General features: G+C 44.7%; 1 protein-coding gene across 2 annotated transcripts in view; it reads right to left on the bottom strand.

Moving 5' to 3' along the window:
• Nucleotides 1-15,586, bottom strand: part of PPM1H (protein phosphatase, Mg2+/Mn2+ dependent 1H) — a 95,386-nt gene that overhangs the window by 29,085 nt on the left and 50,715 nt on the right. The window lies entirely within an intron of this gene.

The raw sequence follows: 15,586 nt of genomic DNA on the forward strand, positions 1-15,586 counted from the left end.
AAATCGATAGCCTTACAATATTGTTATTCTAAAGTTGAGGGTATTGTTTTCAAGATCTGGAAAGTATTTGTTTATCTAGCACCTTCTAGTAGTGCTATGTGTCATCTGTGCTGGGTGATCATTACGGGAGCTGAAGTCCAGTGCTTCTGCAGGACTATGGAATGGGGCAGGCTGACATGAAGAAAAATGCAACTCAAAGTATTATGCCATACATTGATGTAAAAAACCAGTTGTGATTTAAATTCTCCTTATAAAGGAGGACTTCAAGGAAACATCTGGATGTTATTACTAGGTATTAAGAGGTTTCACTGCTCAGTCTGTCATGCTGACTATAGATATTAACTTATTTTATAAGCACACAGTTAGATCTTGGAGACTTTTTTTTAAATTTGCAATTATATCCCGCCCTTCTCCGAAGACTCAGGGCAGCTTACACTATGTCAAGCAATAGTCTTCATCCATTTGTATATTATATACAAAGTCAACTTGCTGTGATATGAGGAAAGATAATGTGTGCTGGGGAGAATGTCAACACTGACTGAAAACTCAGTGACAAAGCAGCCTTGTGAAATATGTTTTTTCTCAAATAATAATTCAATTCTATGCATCTTTCAGATCAAATATCTTGTTAATATGGTCTAAAATGACATCATTATTCAAATGCAAACAAAAAAACCCACTTTAGAATGATGCTCATTTTCATTCTCTTTTGGCTAAATAAAGCTGTTTGATCCCAGACCCTTGTCCCAACTGGCACTATATCAGGGAAAATATTTCATACATGAATTCTTTTCTAAAGATAAAGTAGATCATTACTTGGTAAAATAGAAAAATGTGGGTTAGACAGCATTACCACCAGATGGATTCATAACTGACTGACCAACCGCACTCAACATGTAGTCCTCAATGGAATGGACATTGGTCCTACCTGAATGTCCTTTCTCTGTTGGCGGGACCAGCAGCCAGGCATGGGAGTGACTCGGTCTGTATCCAATGGGATCGAGTCTGCTAGTTGAAAAGCACCTCCTCCTCCTGGTGCCTTCCAGCTTTCGGACGAGGATGATGCGGCAGACCGACGCACTGAGCTGTAAATTAGGAACTGCAAGAATATGTTATTATGCCCACCCACCCCGGCATATGACCATGAGAGCCCGTATGACCTCCATAGAATACAGGAACCGGGCGTTCAGGGAGGGGCTGGCTGCTGGTCCCGCCAACAGAGAAAGGACATTCAGGTAGGACCAATGTCCATTCTCCAGCAGGGCGGGACCAGCAGCCAGGCATGGGACATACCAAAGCAAGTCCTATCGGGAAGGATCCGCCCGGTCCGGGTTAGAACCCCTTACTAGGACCCCTTGGAGAACCCTGCGGCCGAACGCCGCATCAGCAGATGCATAGGAATTGATCTTGTAATGGCGTATGAATGGATTCGGAGAAGACCATGTGGCTGCTTTGCAGATTTCTTCTAATGGAGCCTGGGTGGCCCACGCAGCTGAAGTAGCCGCGCTTCTAGTTGAATGCGCAGTGATGCGACTTGGAATAGGAATTCCCTGAATCTGATATGCTCTGGCAATGCATGTCTTAAGCCATCTACCGATGGTAGAGGAAGATACCTTAAGGCCGATAGTGGTAGGTTGAAAGGACACAAAGAGAGCCTCCATCCTCCTGAGAGAGGCGGTATGCTTGATATATATACGGAGGGCTCTCCGGACATCTAGGGTATGCCAGGACCTTTCCAGCCGGTGTACCGGATCTGGAGAAAAGTCGGGAAGAATGAGCTCTTGTGATCTATGGAACAGTGAGTTAACTTTAGGTAGGAAGGTAGGATCTAGCCGGAGGACCACCCTATCTGAGTGAAACACGCAGAGATCCGCCCTGATGGAAAGGGCAGCAAGTTCAGAAATTCTGCGAGCTGAAGTAATGGCTACTAGAAAGGCCACCTTGTATGTCAAATATTGCAGGCCACACTCCCTCAAAGGTTCGAAGGGGCCCTTGGTGAGGGAAGTTAGAACCTTTGTGAGGTCCCAAGATGGGTACCTGTGGACTACTGGAGGACAAAGGTTGGTTGCTCCCCTCAGAAATTGACGGATGAGGGGCCGGAGGGCTAGGGAGCGTTTGGCACCGCAAGTTAAAATAGAAGAGAGAGCAGCTACCTGTCGTCGAAGCGTGTTCGCTGCCAGACCTTGTTCCAATCCGTGTTGAAGGAAGATCAGGATAGTGACCGTAGAAGCGGTGGTAGGGTCTATGTTCTTGCTTGAACACCAGGTGTAGAAGGTGCGCCACGTCGAGCCGTAGATGCGAATGGTGGAACTACGACGAGACGCCTGGATGGTGTTGGCGACGTTGGCAGGTACATGTCTCTTCCTCAGGAGAATCCGCTCAAGCGCCAGGCGGTCAGCTTGAACCACTGAGGGTCCGGATGAGTCAGCTGCCCTTGGCTGAGCGAGATCTTGGTCTGAGGAAGTCTCCGCGGGGGAGCCACTGAGAGAGCCACCAGGTCCGCAAACCACGGGAGCCGAGGCCAGTGTGGAACCAGCAAGATGAGTTCCGCCTGTTCCCTCAGCATCTTCCTGATAACCCTGGGTATTGTTGGAATGGGAGGGAAGGCATAAAGGAGGCCGGGGGGCCAAGGGCTGCGCAGGTGTCTATGCCCTCCGCCCCCTGGACTGGGTACCTGGAGAAGAACCGATCCAGTTGACGAATGTCTCGAGTGGCAGAGAGGTCTACCAGCGGGTTCCCGAAGCGGCGCGTGATCTCGAGGAACATATCCGGATTCAGCAGCCACTCCCCCTGGTCGACTGAGACTCGGCTGAGGCAGTCGGCCTGTGTGTTTGCCACCCCTGATATATGAGAGGCCCGTATGGACCTCAGGTGAGCCTCCGCCCAGAGACCCAGTTGCACCGCCTCTTGCAAGAGAGGCTGAGAGTGGGTTCCCCCTAGGCAGTTCATATGAGCCTTTGCGGCCACCTTGTCCGTTAAAATTAGAATGTGTTGATTGAGAACAATGTTCTGGAACGATAGTAAGGCCAGATGAATGGCCCTGAGTTCTAACCAGTTTATGTTGTGGGTCAGGTCCCCTGGGGACCACTGACCCTGAGCCATGTTTGATCCCAGATGGGCGCTCCAGCCATGAAGACTGGCATCTGCTGTCAAGATTAGGCGTTGGGGTTCCCTGAACTCTCTGCCCTTTGACAGGGCTGGGAAGATCCACCCTAGAAGGGAGAGCCTGACTTGTTCTGGACGTTGGACAAGTATTGGTGACGTAGCTGTGTGTGCCTTTGATAGGGGAGTAGGAACCATTGTAGAGTCCTGCAGTGGAGACGAGCCCAAGGTACAATGCCAATGCAGGAGACCAGTTTCCCTAAGAGTTGGGAAAGGGTCTTTAAAGGAGTAAGACGTCTCTTGGTTACCCCCCTGACTAGGTTCTGTAAATTGGTGAGACGCTCCTGTGACAGATAGACCCGGTCCTTGATCGTATCTATGATGGCCCCTAAGTGTTGGATTCGATTCATAGGATGTAAGTGACTTTTGGCCTTGATCGAGAAGCCGTGGGCTTCTAGAACCTGAATGGTTGTGGACAAATCCGCTGCCGCCCGGGTCTCTGTCCGAGATTGGAAGTAGATCGTCCAGATAAGCTTTGATTCTGATTGGAATGGCCCGGAGATGAGCTGTGAGGGCGGCCATTAGTTTTGGGAAGACCTAGGGGGCCGAGGAGAGCCCGAATGGAAGGGCACAATGTTGGTAATGGAGACCCTCGTGGCAGAGGCGGAGGAATCGTCTGTGAGCCGTAAGGACAGGGGCGTGTAAGTATGCTACCATCAGGTCTACTGACGTGAGGGAGTCCCCCTCCCTGATGCTCTCCAAGATGGACTGGAGTGCCTGCATCTTGAACCGCCTGAAGATTATGTGGCGGTTCAGAGCCTTCAGGTCGAGGATTGCTCTCCATCCCCCCGAGGGCTTTGGGACTATGAACAGTCGGGAGTAAAACCCCTGACTGTGCTTGAATCGTGGCACCGTTTGGATGGTCTGAATTGAGAGAAGATGTTTTATGGCCGATGCCACGATCAGCTGTTTCGTCGGGTCGCAAGATAACGGGCACCTGACGAAATGACCCGGAGGGGTGGAGAGAAATTCCAGGGAGAGACCGAACCTGATTGTCTCCCTGACCCAGGAGTCCGTGGTGGACTCCTCCCATTGGCTGGCGAAGAGCGCCAGTCTGCCCCCAATGGGAGGGACGGGCAAGCAGTCAACGTGAGCGTCTGAATGGCCGACCTCTCCCCCCCGAAAAGGCCGCTTGAAGGAACCCCTCTGACCTTGACCTCCCTGTCTATCCTGCCTATCCTGTCTACCCTGTCTGGGGGAGAAGGGTCTTTGGGTTCTGAAGCTTCCAAAGTTAGAATCAGTCGCCCTGAAGGGACGAAAATATGGGGTTGGCCTGGAGTCTGAACGGCGGGACATGCTTGGAAGGATCTTGCACTTGTCCTTGGTCTCTACAAGTAATGGATCCAAGGCTGCTCCAAAGAGTGAGGTCCCCGAATAAGGGGCTGAGGCCAACCTCCATTTGTTTTTGGCGTCGGCTTGCCAACGCCTAAGCCAGAGAAGGCGGCGTGAGGATACTGTGGAACCAATCGATTTGGCGGCAAATCGAGAAGCATTTAGGGTGGCATCGGCTGAGTATTCGGTGGCAGCTATAATCTTGTTTAGGTCCTGATGTGACCGGGAGTCAGTGACTGGTAAACGGTCACGCAATTGTTTTAACCATAAAAGGGCCGCCCGATTAAAGAAAGAGGCCGAGGAAGAGGCCCTAACGGCCCAGGCTGCCGCCTGATGACTTCTAATCAGGGTTTGTTCGGCCCGTTTATCTTCCGGGCGAAGGGTTTCCTCTGGAGGTCCTGTGACCACAGATGGTCCTGCTAATGCAACTACTGGGGCATCGACTGTGGGGATTTGCAGTAATTTAAGGAAGTTAGGTTCCAAATTATACAAACGACGGTCCAAGGCATTAGGATTAGGACCAGTTATAGGAGAGTTCCATTGCCTATCAACTACTTCTACAAAGAGTTTAGGAGCAGGCACCTCTTCTGACTTGACCACCGGAACTGAAAACAAGTCCATGGGTGGATCAGTGGTCTCCGAGGTGGGAATTGGGGCCGGTCGGGCCACTCCCAGCCGGGTAGTGACCTTGGCCTTGTGTAACAAAGACCGAAATAGTTGTGGGTTGAAGAGACCCACAAAGGAGGGTTGGTCTGGGACCAAATCCTCATCCTCAGAGAGGTTCTCATCCCTAAGGTCCCCTTCATCCACCAGTGAGGCCCTAGATGGAGAATGCGCCTGGAAATCTTCGGCTTGAGCTGTGGAGCAGTCCTGCACCAAATCGTGACTAGTTTGGGATGCTACATATTCTGAAGCCCATGAATGGGTTCTTTCCTGCCTGGAAGCAGAAATACCCCTCTGAACAGCAGCTGCAATCATTTCTGCCATAACTGCAGGGTCATTAGCCGCTGGGGCAGCTGCCTGGAGACTTACAGGCCCCATAGGAATAGCGGCTCTAGAAGAAACCTCTGCTGACTCAAGTACAGGCGGGGCTGCAGGTAAAACCTCCATTTCAGATACAGAAATAGGACAGAATAAATCAGAAGTGGGCAGAGGTTGGGATGAGTCTACAGATATATCAGGAGATAAAGTTAATGGAGCCCCAGGAGTCTGCACAGGAGGTTGAACTGGTAAGAGGTGGATTGCTGTTCCTGTATAGTATCAGCAGATTCCCTCACTGCCCTAGCCTTCTGGCGTTGTAGGGCCTTCTTTTCAGAAGTCTTAGAAATGGCCTTTTGGGGCTTGGAAATGGGGGATTGAAGTGTCTCTGACCTTGTGGGTGCATGAGAGCTCGAAGCACTAGGCCCTGGGATTGGGCTGGTCTGATGTTGCTTCCTTTTACTAGGCCGGACTGGAGGAACGGCGGCCATCTTGAAAGGCCTAACAGATAGCTAGGCCTCAAACGTGGACAAGGCCTGGATGCGAAGCCTATGAGCCTCTAGAGGCCCAAGCCAAGGCCTATAACAAAAATGACCTAGGACAAATTATAATTAAATTACCATTTAAATAAAAATACAGTGGGGGAATTTTTCTATTCTCTAGGGCCTACAAGGTGATAGAGTCTTTTGCCACGTGGCTAGTAAAAACCGGAGATGGCTAAGAAGGTAATCATACTCACAGACTGAAGGCCTCAGTGGGTAGCCGGAGAGCCCGTCGAAGATCGATGCAGAGGCTCTGCTGAGTCACCCGAGCGATCGGGAATGAAGCCCGGGAGCGCCCACGAAGATCCGGTGATTGGAAATAGGCCCATCAATGGCCTGATTAAAGACGCCCCAGCGTTCAGGCAGGGGCAGGCTGGCCAGCCTAGACCCTTTTATGGGTAGGCCAGGGCGATCGGGAAGCACCCGGGAGCGCCAGAACGTAATTTTAATTAAAGCCGCCACGCGGCTGTGTGTTAAATTCGGCAGCCGCCGAATTTGCCAGCCACGGGGAGGCGAAATTGAGTCCTATCAGCCTCCCCGTTCTTCCAGCAGCTTCTTATGCTGTCCCCAGCGGTATCGGGCTGAATCGCCCTTTCTCGCTGGGGAGGGGGAGAGCTCACCTACAAAGGGAGCCTCAACCCCGACACCAGCAGCTGGGAAGGAATAAATAGGGCTGAATCGCCCTCCTAATTACTAAAAAATAAAATAAAAAATGCTTACTTCCCGATGACTCAAAGGGAAGCAGTTCCGAAGTGCGTCTGTTCCCAATCAGATCGAGTCTGAAAGCTGGAAGGCACCAGGAGGAGGAGGTGCTTTTCAACTAGCAGACTCGATCCCATTGGATACAGACCGAGTCACTCCCATGCCTGGCTGCTGGTCCCGCCCTGCTGGAGAACTGCATCTACATGAAGGGAAGTATGCAGTGGAATACCCCAAGGCTCTCTTTTAGGCCCAGTACTCTTCAACATCTTCATCAATGATTTGGACGAGGGGATATGTTGAAGCATCTGGTGGGCTTCTCATGAAGGAATGAGTCAAACACGCAGTTTTCCTCAAGATGAGAGAGCCTGGAGAAAGTCTGGGATGATGAAGAAGCCCAGAGCAAATTCCAGAGCCCCCTTTTATTGTGTTTAGGTAAAAATGGGTGGTTACAAAAGGTAAGCAGGGGAGGTTACATATTAGCATATATTCAACATGTGAACACGTGATTACAAGCACATCCACAAGCCTATGATTTTGGAAGAAAGCTCGTGATTCTTGGGAGGAGTTTTACCATGAGGTGGCTCTTTGTTCTCCGCCATGAGGTGGCTGCTCTTTGTTCTCTGCTTTTGCCTACGTGGTACAGTTGCATGGCAACCTACACGGGCTACAAGGACATCACTCCCACACGTGTCTAAGGCGTTCTACAGTTACACTATTCATGCTACACGCAGCAAACAGAAATACATCTTGAAACATCCTGGCTCTGCATGTTAATAAATCTCATATAGTTGTATGTATGAGAAACTTCTAAGAAGCTTTGTGAAAGGAACCTTATCAGAAAAGGAATGTCCTGTGGCTATCACAAAAGTGTTGATACATTTCACACCATCGTAGAGGCAAACATCTTTGCAGCCTTGGCATCGAACAAATTTCTGCTTACATGATAAAATTAGCCAAAGTTACTTATGCTGATCTTTGCACATAAGCAATTTCTCAAAGGAGTTCATATGGCTTAATATTGCAACAGGGATAGATGGGGAACTCATCAAATTTGCAGATGACATCAAGCTGGCAGGAATAGCCAACACTCCAGAAGATAGGCTTAAGATACAGAAGGATCTTGAACATTGGGCGCTATATAACAAAATGAAATTCAATGGTGTAAAAAAGTTAGGTTCTACATTTAGGCAAAAAAACAAAAGGAGACAGAAGGAAACACAGCCACCCCTATATTGTCCAACAAAGAACAAAGAATATATACTAGACACCAAATGATGAACAAACATATATTTTAAATATTTATCATTGCTTCCTATCTTTTTTAGATTTCTGCTTTCTGAATCAGCTATGAATTTGTTAGATTTATACATGAAGGGCATGATTAAATAAAAAGGGCAATGAAATAAATAATAATATTTATTACATTCTAAACTAGTTATCAAACAATTGTGAAAATTCTAAATTGGTTCCCAAATTATTCTTCAAATGTGTTTAATAAAGAAATATACATACTCTTGCCTTGTTGCTTAAGAATTTAGTTGATAAACAGGACACACACATTGCTTAGGCTGCTATGCAATGTTCTCCCTCCTTCTGATTATATCTATATGTATCATAAATTATGTGTTAAATTAGGCAATGACTACAGTATAATGACCATTTGTTCAGTGTCCATTTGAAGTTACAACAGCACTGAACAAATGGTTCTTAAGTTATAGTAGTTGGAGTGGACATGTGATCACACTTGTATACAGGCATATTTATAACCACAGGGTGCACTTCAATCACCTCCACGGCCTATCTCGTGGTGGCACAGTGGTTAGAATGCAGTACCACAGGCTACTTCTGCTGACTGCCGATTGCCAGCAGTTCGGCACTTCTATTCTCACTAGCTGGTTGACTCAGCCTTCCATCCTTCCGAAGTCGGTAAAACGAGGTCCCAAATTGTTGGAGGCAATCCTGACTCTGTAAATGGCTTACAGAAGTTGTAAAGCACTAAGTGCTATTGCTATTGCTATCTCTTCCCTTCTCTGCCCTTTTGGCCCCCTCCATTCCACAGCCCCTCCCACCTTACCCTCTGCCATCTCCAACTGACCTTTGCCAATTTCTGGCTGCCACTGTTGATGAAGCACACTAGGCTTGGTCCTTCAGAATGCAGATGCAAGCCTTCGTCCTGAGATAACACACAGCAGTTTCCTTGTGAGACCTTGAGAAGAAAGCTTTGTGTGGCCAGTAGCTGCCTTGCAAAAGACAAGCAAACCTCAGCAGCAGTGGGAACAAGAAGACGGCAAAGATCAGCTAGGTAGCAGAGTGCAATAGGACAGGAGCCTCAGACTCCAACGTGAATGGGGCAGGGATGTTGCACCACAGTGCCATGTTAGGGCTTTGGGTCATGCTGCTTAACTGGGGTGGGGCACCTGCAGCTTTGTGCTGGGCTGCTGGGCTAGCTAAGGTTGGCTCGGGACTCATGGTAGTCTGCAGCTCAGGCTTCTTAAGAGTACTGCAGCTCTGTGGCTACCCATGGATACAGTCTATAAAGATTTGGAAGTAGCTTCCAAACTCTGACTAGTTCAAGTTTGCAACTGTCATGCCTGGAGCAAGCACCTTAAATGCAGAGAGCACAAAGATGAACTCCCCATCAGGCATTAAAGTGCCTGTGATAACAACATATACATTGTGTGCACAATTATTAGGCAAGTTGTATTTTGGAGGATTAATTTTATTACTGAACAACTATAGCGCTATTGGTCAATCCAAATGTTAATAAATTTCAAACCTGAATATTTAAGAAAGTAAAAGTGAGGTTTTGGCTTTCTTAGGAGAATATCTATGTGTCCATAATTATTGGGCAACTATTAGTGTGCAGAATTATTATGCAACTAAATGTAAAATGAAAAATTTGCTCATCTCACTCGAGAATAATAAACAAACAACTAAAATGAACAAATAAAGGGCCTCTGGTGGCTCAACAGACTAATGCAGTCTGTTATTAACAGCAGCTGCTTGCAATTACTGCAGGTTCAAGTCCCACCAGGCCCAAGGACTCAGCCTTCCATCCTTTATAAGGTAGGTAAAATGAGGACCCAGATTGTTGGGGGCAATAAGTTGACTTTGTATATAATATACAAATGGATGAAGACTATTGCTTGACATAGTGTAAGCTGCCCTGAGTCTTCAGAGTAGGGCGGGATATAAATGCAAATTTTTAAAAAAAGCATCTCTGACATTTCAAAAAAAAATAATCAGTGACCAATATAGCCACCCTTCTTTTCAGTAACAGTCATAAGTCTTCCATTCATGGAGTCTGCCAGTTTCTTGACAATCAACTTTTTGTGCAGCAACAACCACAGTACCCCAGACACTGTTCAGAGAGATGTACTGTTTTCCTTCACTGTAAATCTCCCATTTAAGAAGGGCCCACAAGTTCTCAATAGGGTTTAGGTCAGGTAAAGAAGGGGGCCATGTCATTATTCTTTCATCTTTAAGACCTTTACTGGTTAGGTACACAGTGGAGTACTTCGATGAATGCGATAGAGCATTGTCCTGCATAAAAATCATGGTTTTCTTGAAAGATGCAGACTTTTTCCCGTATCACTGTTTGAAGAAAGTGTCTCCTAAACACTGGTAGTAGGTTTGGGAGTTGATTTTGAGTCCATCTTCAACTCAAGAAGGTCCAACTAGTTCATCTTCAATTATACCAGCCCATACCAGAACCATGCCCCCACCTTGTTGGCGTCTTAAGTCGAAGTGGAGCTCTGTGCCCATTACCAATTCAGCCATAGGCCCATCCATCTGGTCCATCAAGGGTCACTCTCATCTTATTAATCCCTAAAACCTTTGAAAAATTTGTCTTCAGTTATTTCTTGGCTCAGTCTTGCCATTTCAACTTATGTGTCTTGTTCAGTGGTGGTAGGATTTCAGCCTTCCTTACCTTGGCCATGTATCTGAGCACTGAACACTGAACACCTTGTACTTCTGGGCACTGCAGGTAGACTGCAGTTCTGGAATATGACAGCAGTGGAGAATAATGGGTCCCCGGTAGCTTCACGTTTGATTCTTCTCAAATCTTTGGCAGTTAATGGGTCTCTTTTTTTCTCAACACATTTCTTGCAACCTTGTTGACTATTTGCAACAATACGTTTGATGGTTCTATGATCACACCCCAATATCCTAGCAATTTCAGGAGTGCTGCATCCTTCTGAAAGACTTTTTACAATTTTTGACTCTTCAGTTAAATCTCTTTTTTGGCCCATTTTGCCTGAGGAAAAGAAGCTGCCTAATAATTGTGCACACCTTGATATAGGGTGGGTGTCGGCAATGTGTGGCTCCCGAGCCACATGCGGCTCTTTCATTCCCCTGCTGTGGGACCCTGCTGACTGGCTGGCCCTGCCCCTGCCCCTGCCCCTCGCCCTCCCCTCCCAGTCATTCCTCGCGTAGCCTGAGGAGGTAAGGGTTACGGCAGGGATGGAGACTTGCTCCATATTCCAGAATGGGAGGGAAGCACCCCTATACTTGCCTCTCATCTTGCGAGCAGTTCTTCCAGCCCTTTTTGGTGCTGCGCTCACCTCAGTCACCCAGGAAGATGTACAACTTACTCTCCGCCCTGAGACATTGGCCCGGCCTGGCTGCGGCTGATGCCCCATATCGTAATGGGCTCCAGGAGGAGGAAGGGACGCCATTTCCACCATTGTGAAGTGCACTAAATTTAAGTGTGCTTAACCCTGGGTGACCGAGGTGAGCGCAGCACCAAGAAGTGCCGGAAGAAGTGCCCGTGAGATGAGAGGCAAGTACAGGGACGTTTCCCTTCCACTTTGGAATATGGAGAAAGTCTCCATCCCCTCTGTCACCCTTATCTTCTCAGGCCACGCAAAGAGTAACTGGGAGGGTGAGGGGAGTGGCCAGCCTGCCAACAGGAAGCCACAGCAGGGGGATGAAAGAGCTTCATTTATCTGGGAACCTGAAATGACTCTTGATTTAAATCATATAGTAAAATGCACAGAAGAAGAAAGAACATCAGCAAAAAAAAAACAAACCCACCTGTTTTTGGAAATGGTTCAAGAGGGAACACACACACACAGAGAGAGAGAGAGACAAGAGAAAGGGAGGGAGAAAGAGGGAGGGAAAGCGGGGGAAAGAGAGGAAAGGAAAGAGAGAGATGGGACAGAGAAAGGCGGGAAAAGAAAGAGAAATGAGAAAATGATGGAGGGTAAGAATGAGAGAGAGGAAAAGAAGAAACAAATAAGAGAGAGAGAAAGGGGAGAGAGGGAGGGAGAGGGACACAGAAATGAGAGAGCTGGAGGGAGAGAATGAGAGGGAAAAGAGAGAAATGAGAGAGAGAAGGGGAGAGAAAGAAAGAAAAGAAAGAGGGAAGGAGGGAGAGGGAAAAAAGAAAAACAAGAGAGAAAGAGGAGGGAGGGAGAGAGACCCATTTACCACAGAAAACACCCGGAGCCACAAAAGCTGGTTAGGCGTGGCTGGGGCGGTCATGTGATCGGGTGGAAGTGACATTGAGTTGGCCACGCCCACCCAGATTTTGTGGCTTCCAGTGTTTTCTTTTCTGTGGGGAAATGGGTCCAAATGGCTCTTTGAGTGTTTAGTGTTGCAGACCCCTGATATAGGGTGTTGATCTCCGTAGATCACACCCTCGTTACACAAATACACACACCTGATATATTTATATCCACTAAACATGCAAGTTTATACAACTTGGAAGTGGAAAATAAGCATAAAAATGATATGATCAAAATACTCATTTGCCTGATAAATGTGCACACAGTGTATTGGAGAGGAAGGCATGAAAAGAACACTTCCAAGTACATATACGATGAAACATTCCATCTATGTCATGGCATTTCCAAGGTATACGATTTGACCATCTTAAATATTATTGATGAAATTGTATAGCATCTGTAAAACATTTTGTATCAATTTTCTTTAAGTTATAACAGTGTAAATGTGAGAAATTTAGTTCATAGTTTACCTCATTGTTATAATTTAATTGCTTCTTTGATTAATTGCATCTGAAGTGAGATTGTCTGAAATTAGCAACCAATGGAGGAATTCTCTAACTCAAGGCAGAATTGAGAGAAAGGGTTGTCTTATGTCCATGCTGGACAAATGAAGCAAAAGTAAAAGGAGTATAAGGAACACATTCAAAGACAAGAGTGGGAAACAACAGATGTCATAGCCACCATGTGATCCAGTAATTGAAGAAAAATGCAGGCCTGACTCTTATTAGAGAAATCTTGTGTAGAAGTAGCTGAAGTGCAGGGTGTCATGGCAACAGTAGGAAAGCAATTCCTAAGACGTTATCTATTTTGTACTATAAATTTGATGCACAAGGTTTATTCAAGAAAGAAAGAATTCTTATAGCTGAGGTGGAGACCAAGATGCTGAAGAAACAAAAGGAGTTGAGCAATATAGCAAGAAAACTTACTATATTATATGCAATTAGGAGCCAGTTCTTTAGTTAAACACATAATATGATGATGTTCTGCCTTAATAAAGCATACTATTTTTTATCTCTGGCTTTTTTATGATGTTCTCATTCCCATACGTGTTCTAAAGGTTGAATTTGCTTTCCAGAAACCACAAATTTTTGACACTAGCCTTTTGGTACTTTTCTCTACTTCAGTGTTTGTTTATTTATTATGAAATTTTTATTATGAAATTTATTTGATGTCTATCTTGAAGAATAAATTATTTCATGTATATGTTTAAGGAATGACAGATATTGAAATCAGTTTATCATCTTATTCTGCAACAATTCCACCCATTCACAGTACCTAACAGAACTTTAATTTTTTCCTTGGATCACATGTATTCAAAATGTTGGGCAATGTTACTAAGCATCATATCTAATTCTTTAATTCACCTTTAATCAGATATATACGTACTCACTAATCTATAGGCTCCTATTGTACTTTCATATTCATATATATCAATCCAGATGACACTTCTTCTGACATACCTGTTAGCAATAGCCATGTCATTCATAATTAAAACTACTTTATTTCTCAGCATATATCGAACTCTATTCCATAAGACCAGTCTACTTTTCTTCAGATTTGCTATATTCTTTCTTAATTCTTAGATTCAGAGACATACAACATGTCTATTTTTCTTTCTTTAATTTCATTCGTTAAATTAAATTCTTCATAATGTACTTCCCTAATATACTAAACCCAATCTTCCACAGACCTACAGATACTAACCCCTATCATTACTTTAATCAATCAAGTCTATCACATAATGCTTTTTAGTAAAACACAGAAGGAGTAGACTCAATTTGGAGTCTTAAGTCATATCCAGGCTATGTGAAGAATTCCCTGATAATAAAAGTTAATAAATTACACTTTGTCCAATATGCCAAAACTATAATCCAAATCCAATTTTTCCCAAGGCACCTTCATAAGGAAGGTAAGGAAAAAATCTGTAGCATACCATAAACCATCAAATAGGAAGGTTACATGTAAGTACTAACACACTCAACATATTTTAGCAACCCTGTGATATAGCTTAGATTTCAAACTTCTTGTAAAGAGGGAAAGCTGAAATCCAAATACTATAGGAGAAAGTCATCCTGCTTAAGCTGCAGAGCAAATACTACCATTCTGCAGAAAGAGTAATTTCATGTGTACAAGGTCATCTGGCATTTGAATGCTCTAAGGCAGGGCTGTCAAACTTGCAGCCTGCGGGCTGGATGCATCATGGGCTGGCCACGCCCAGTTTAGAACAAAGGGGGGAAAGTAGCAATACGTCACGTGACGCTGCAAAGTTTGACACCCCTGATCTAAAGGAAAAAGAAAAACACTCTCTTCCTACTGTGAAAAAGTATTCATAGGGTGCCCTGATTCTATTACCTACCTTTTCAACCAGAAATTATTTGAAACACAGCAATGAACTGCATATCTCTATAACAGATTCAACAATCTGCTAAGAAATGATGAAGAGAAATCATTTACCAACTCCTTTTTGACAGTTGTTAGGAATTTGAAACCACAGAAGTATGTGCTCATTTTATCAAAAGGCTCCAGACATTAGGAATTTCACATAGGTGAGGCAGAAACACATGCATGTTTGAACAAGTATTTTGAATGTGATAAAGGCAGAGACGGGATAGATACAATGAACAAACAAGAGTTTACTATATCCTCAGCAAGAAGTTATTTATTATATGGATCAGAAAACAGCAACAGTAGGAAAGGAACAGAGGAAAATAAATTGTATAAGTATGATTCTTCCCCATTGACTCTTACAATTAAATACACTAGTTCTTGAAATGCATCTACTAATTGTTTGCATAAATAGCTAAACATAAACATTAGTATTTTTTAGCAATGGCTTAAAAATAATTCTGTAGTAAATACGTACATTTCTAATATGACTAGTACCAGTCATAATATGTACAGCTACAGAAGTTCTGTGCTGGATTTTTTTTAAAAAAATTGTTTTATTTAGATTTATTGATTATTGCTGCTCTGCCTGGCCACTTCCCTATTAGCATCTGGATTGCTCTAACATTGCAGTTACTGAAAGAATTTTCTTATATGGACATAGAAGGTCTAGTCATTTTGATAATAGTCTAGTATTAGGCTCAGATGAAGAAATCAGTCAAAGAAGTGTTATTGTTATATTTTTCTAAGGAAATTCTTATAAAAGAAATGATTATGGAGTCAAAAGTAAATTTTATATATTAATCCATACAAATCTTTGGCTGAGAATTTTGCTGTAATTCTGTATTATCAGAATAGTTTTAGAGATTGGCAGCCAGTGCATTTGATATGCATTATGCTTAATGCATTGTATTTATGTTGTAATATATTGCTGAAACATTAGCAGAACTAATAAAAATGCTATTGCACAACAGC

Source organism: Ahaetulla prasina, chromosome 7 (genome assembly GCF_028640845.1).
Source record: "Ahaetulla prasina isolate Xishuangbanna chromosome 7, ASM2864084v1, whole genome shotgun sequence".
NCBI lineage: Eukaryota > Metazoa > Chordata > Lepidosauria > Squamata > Colubridae > Ahaetulla > Ahaetulla prasina.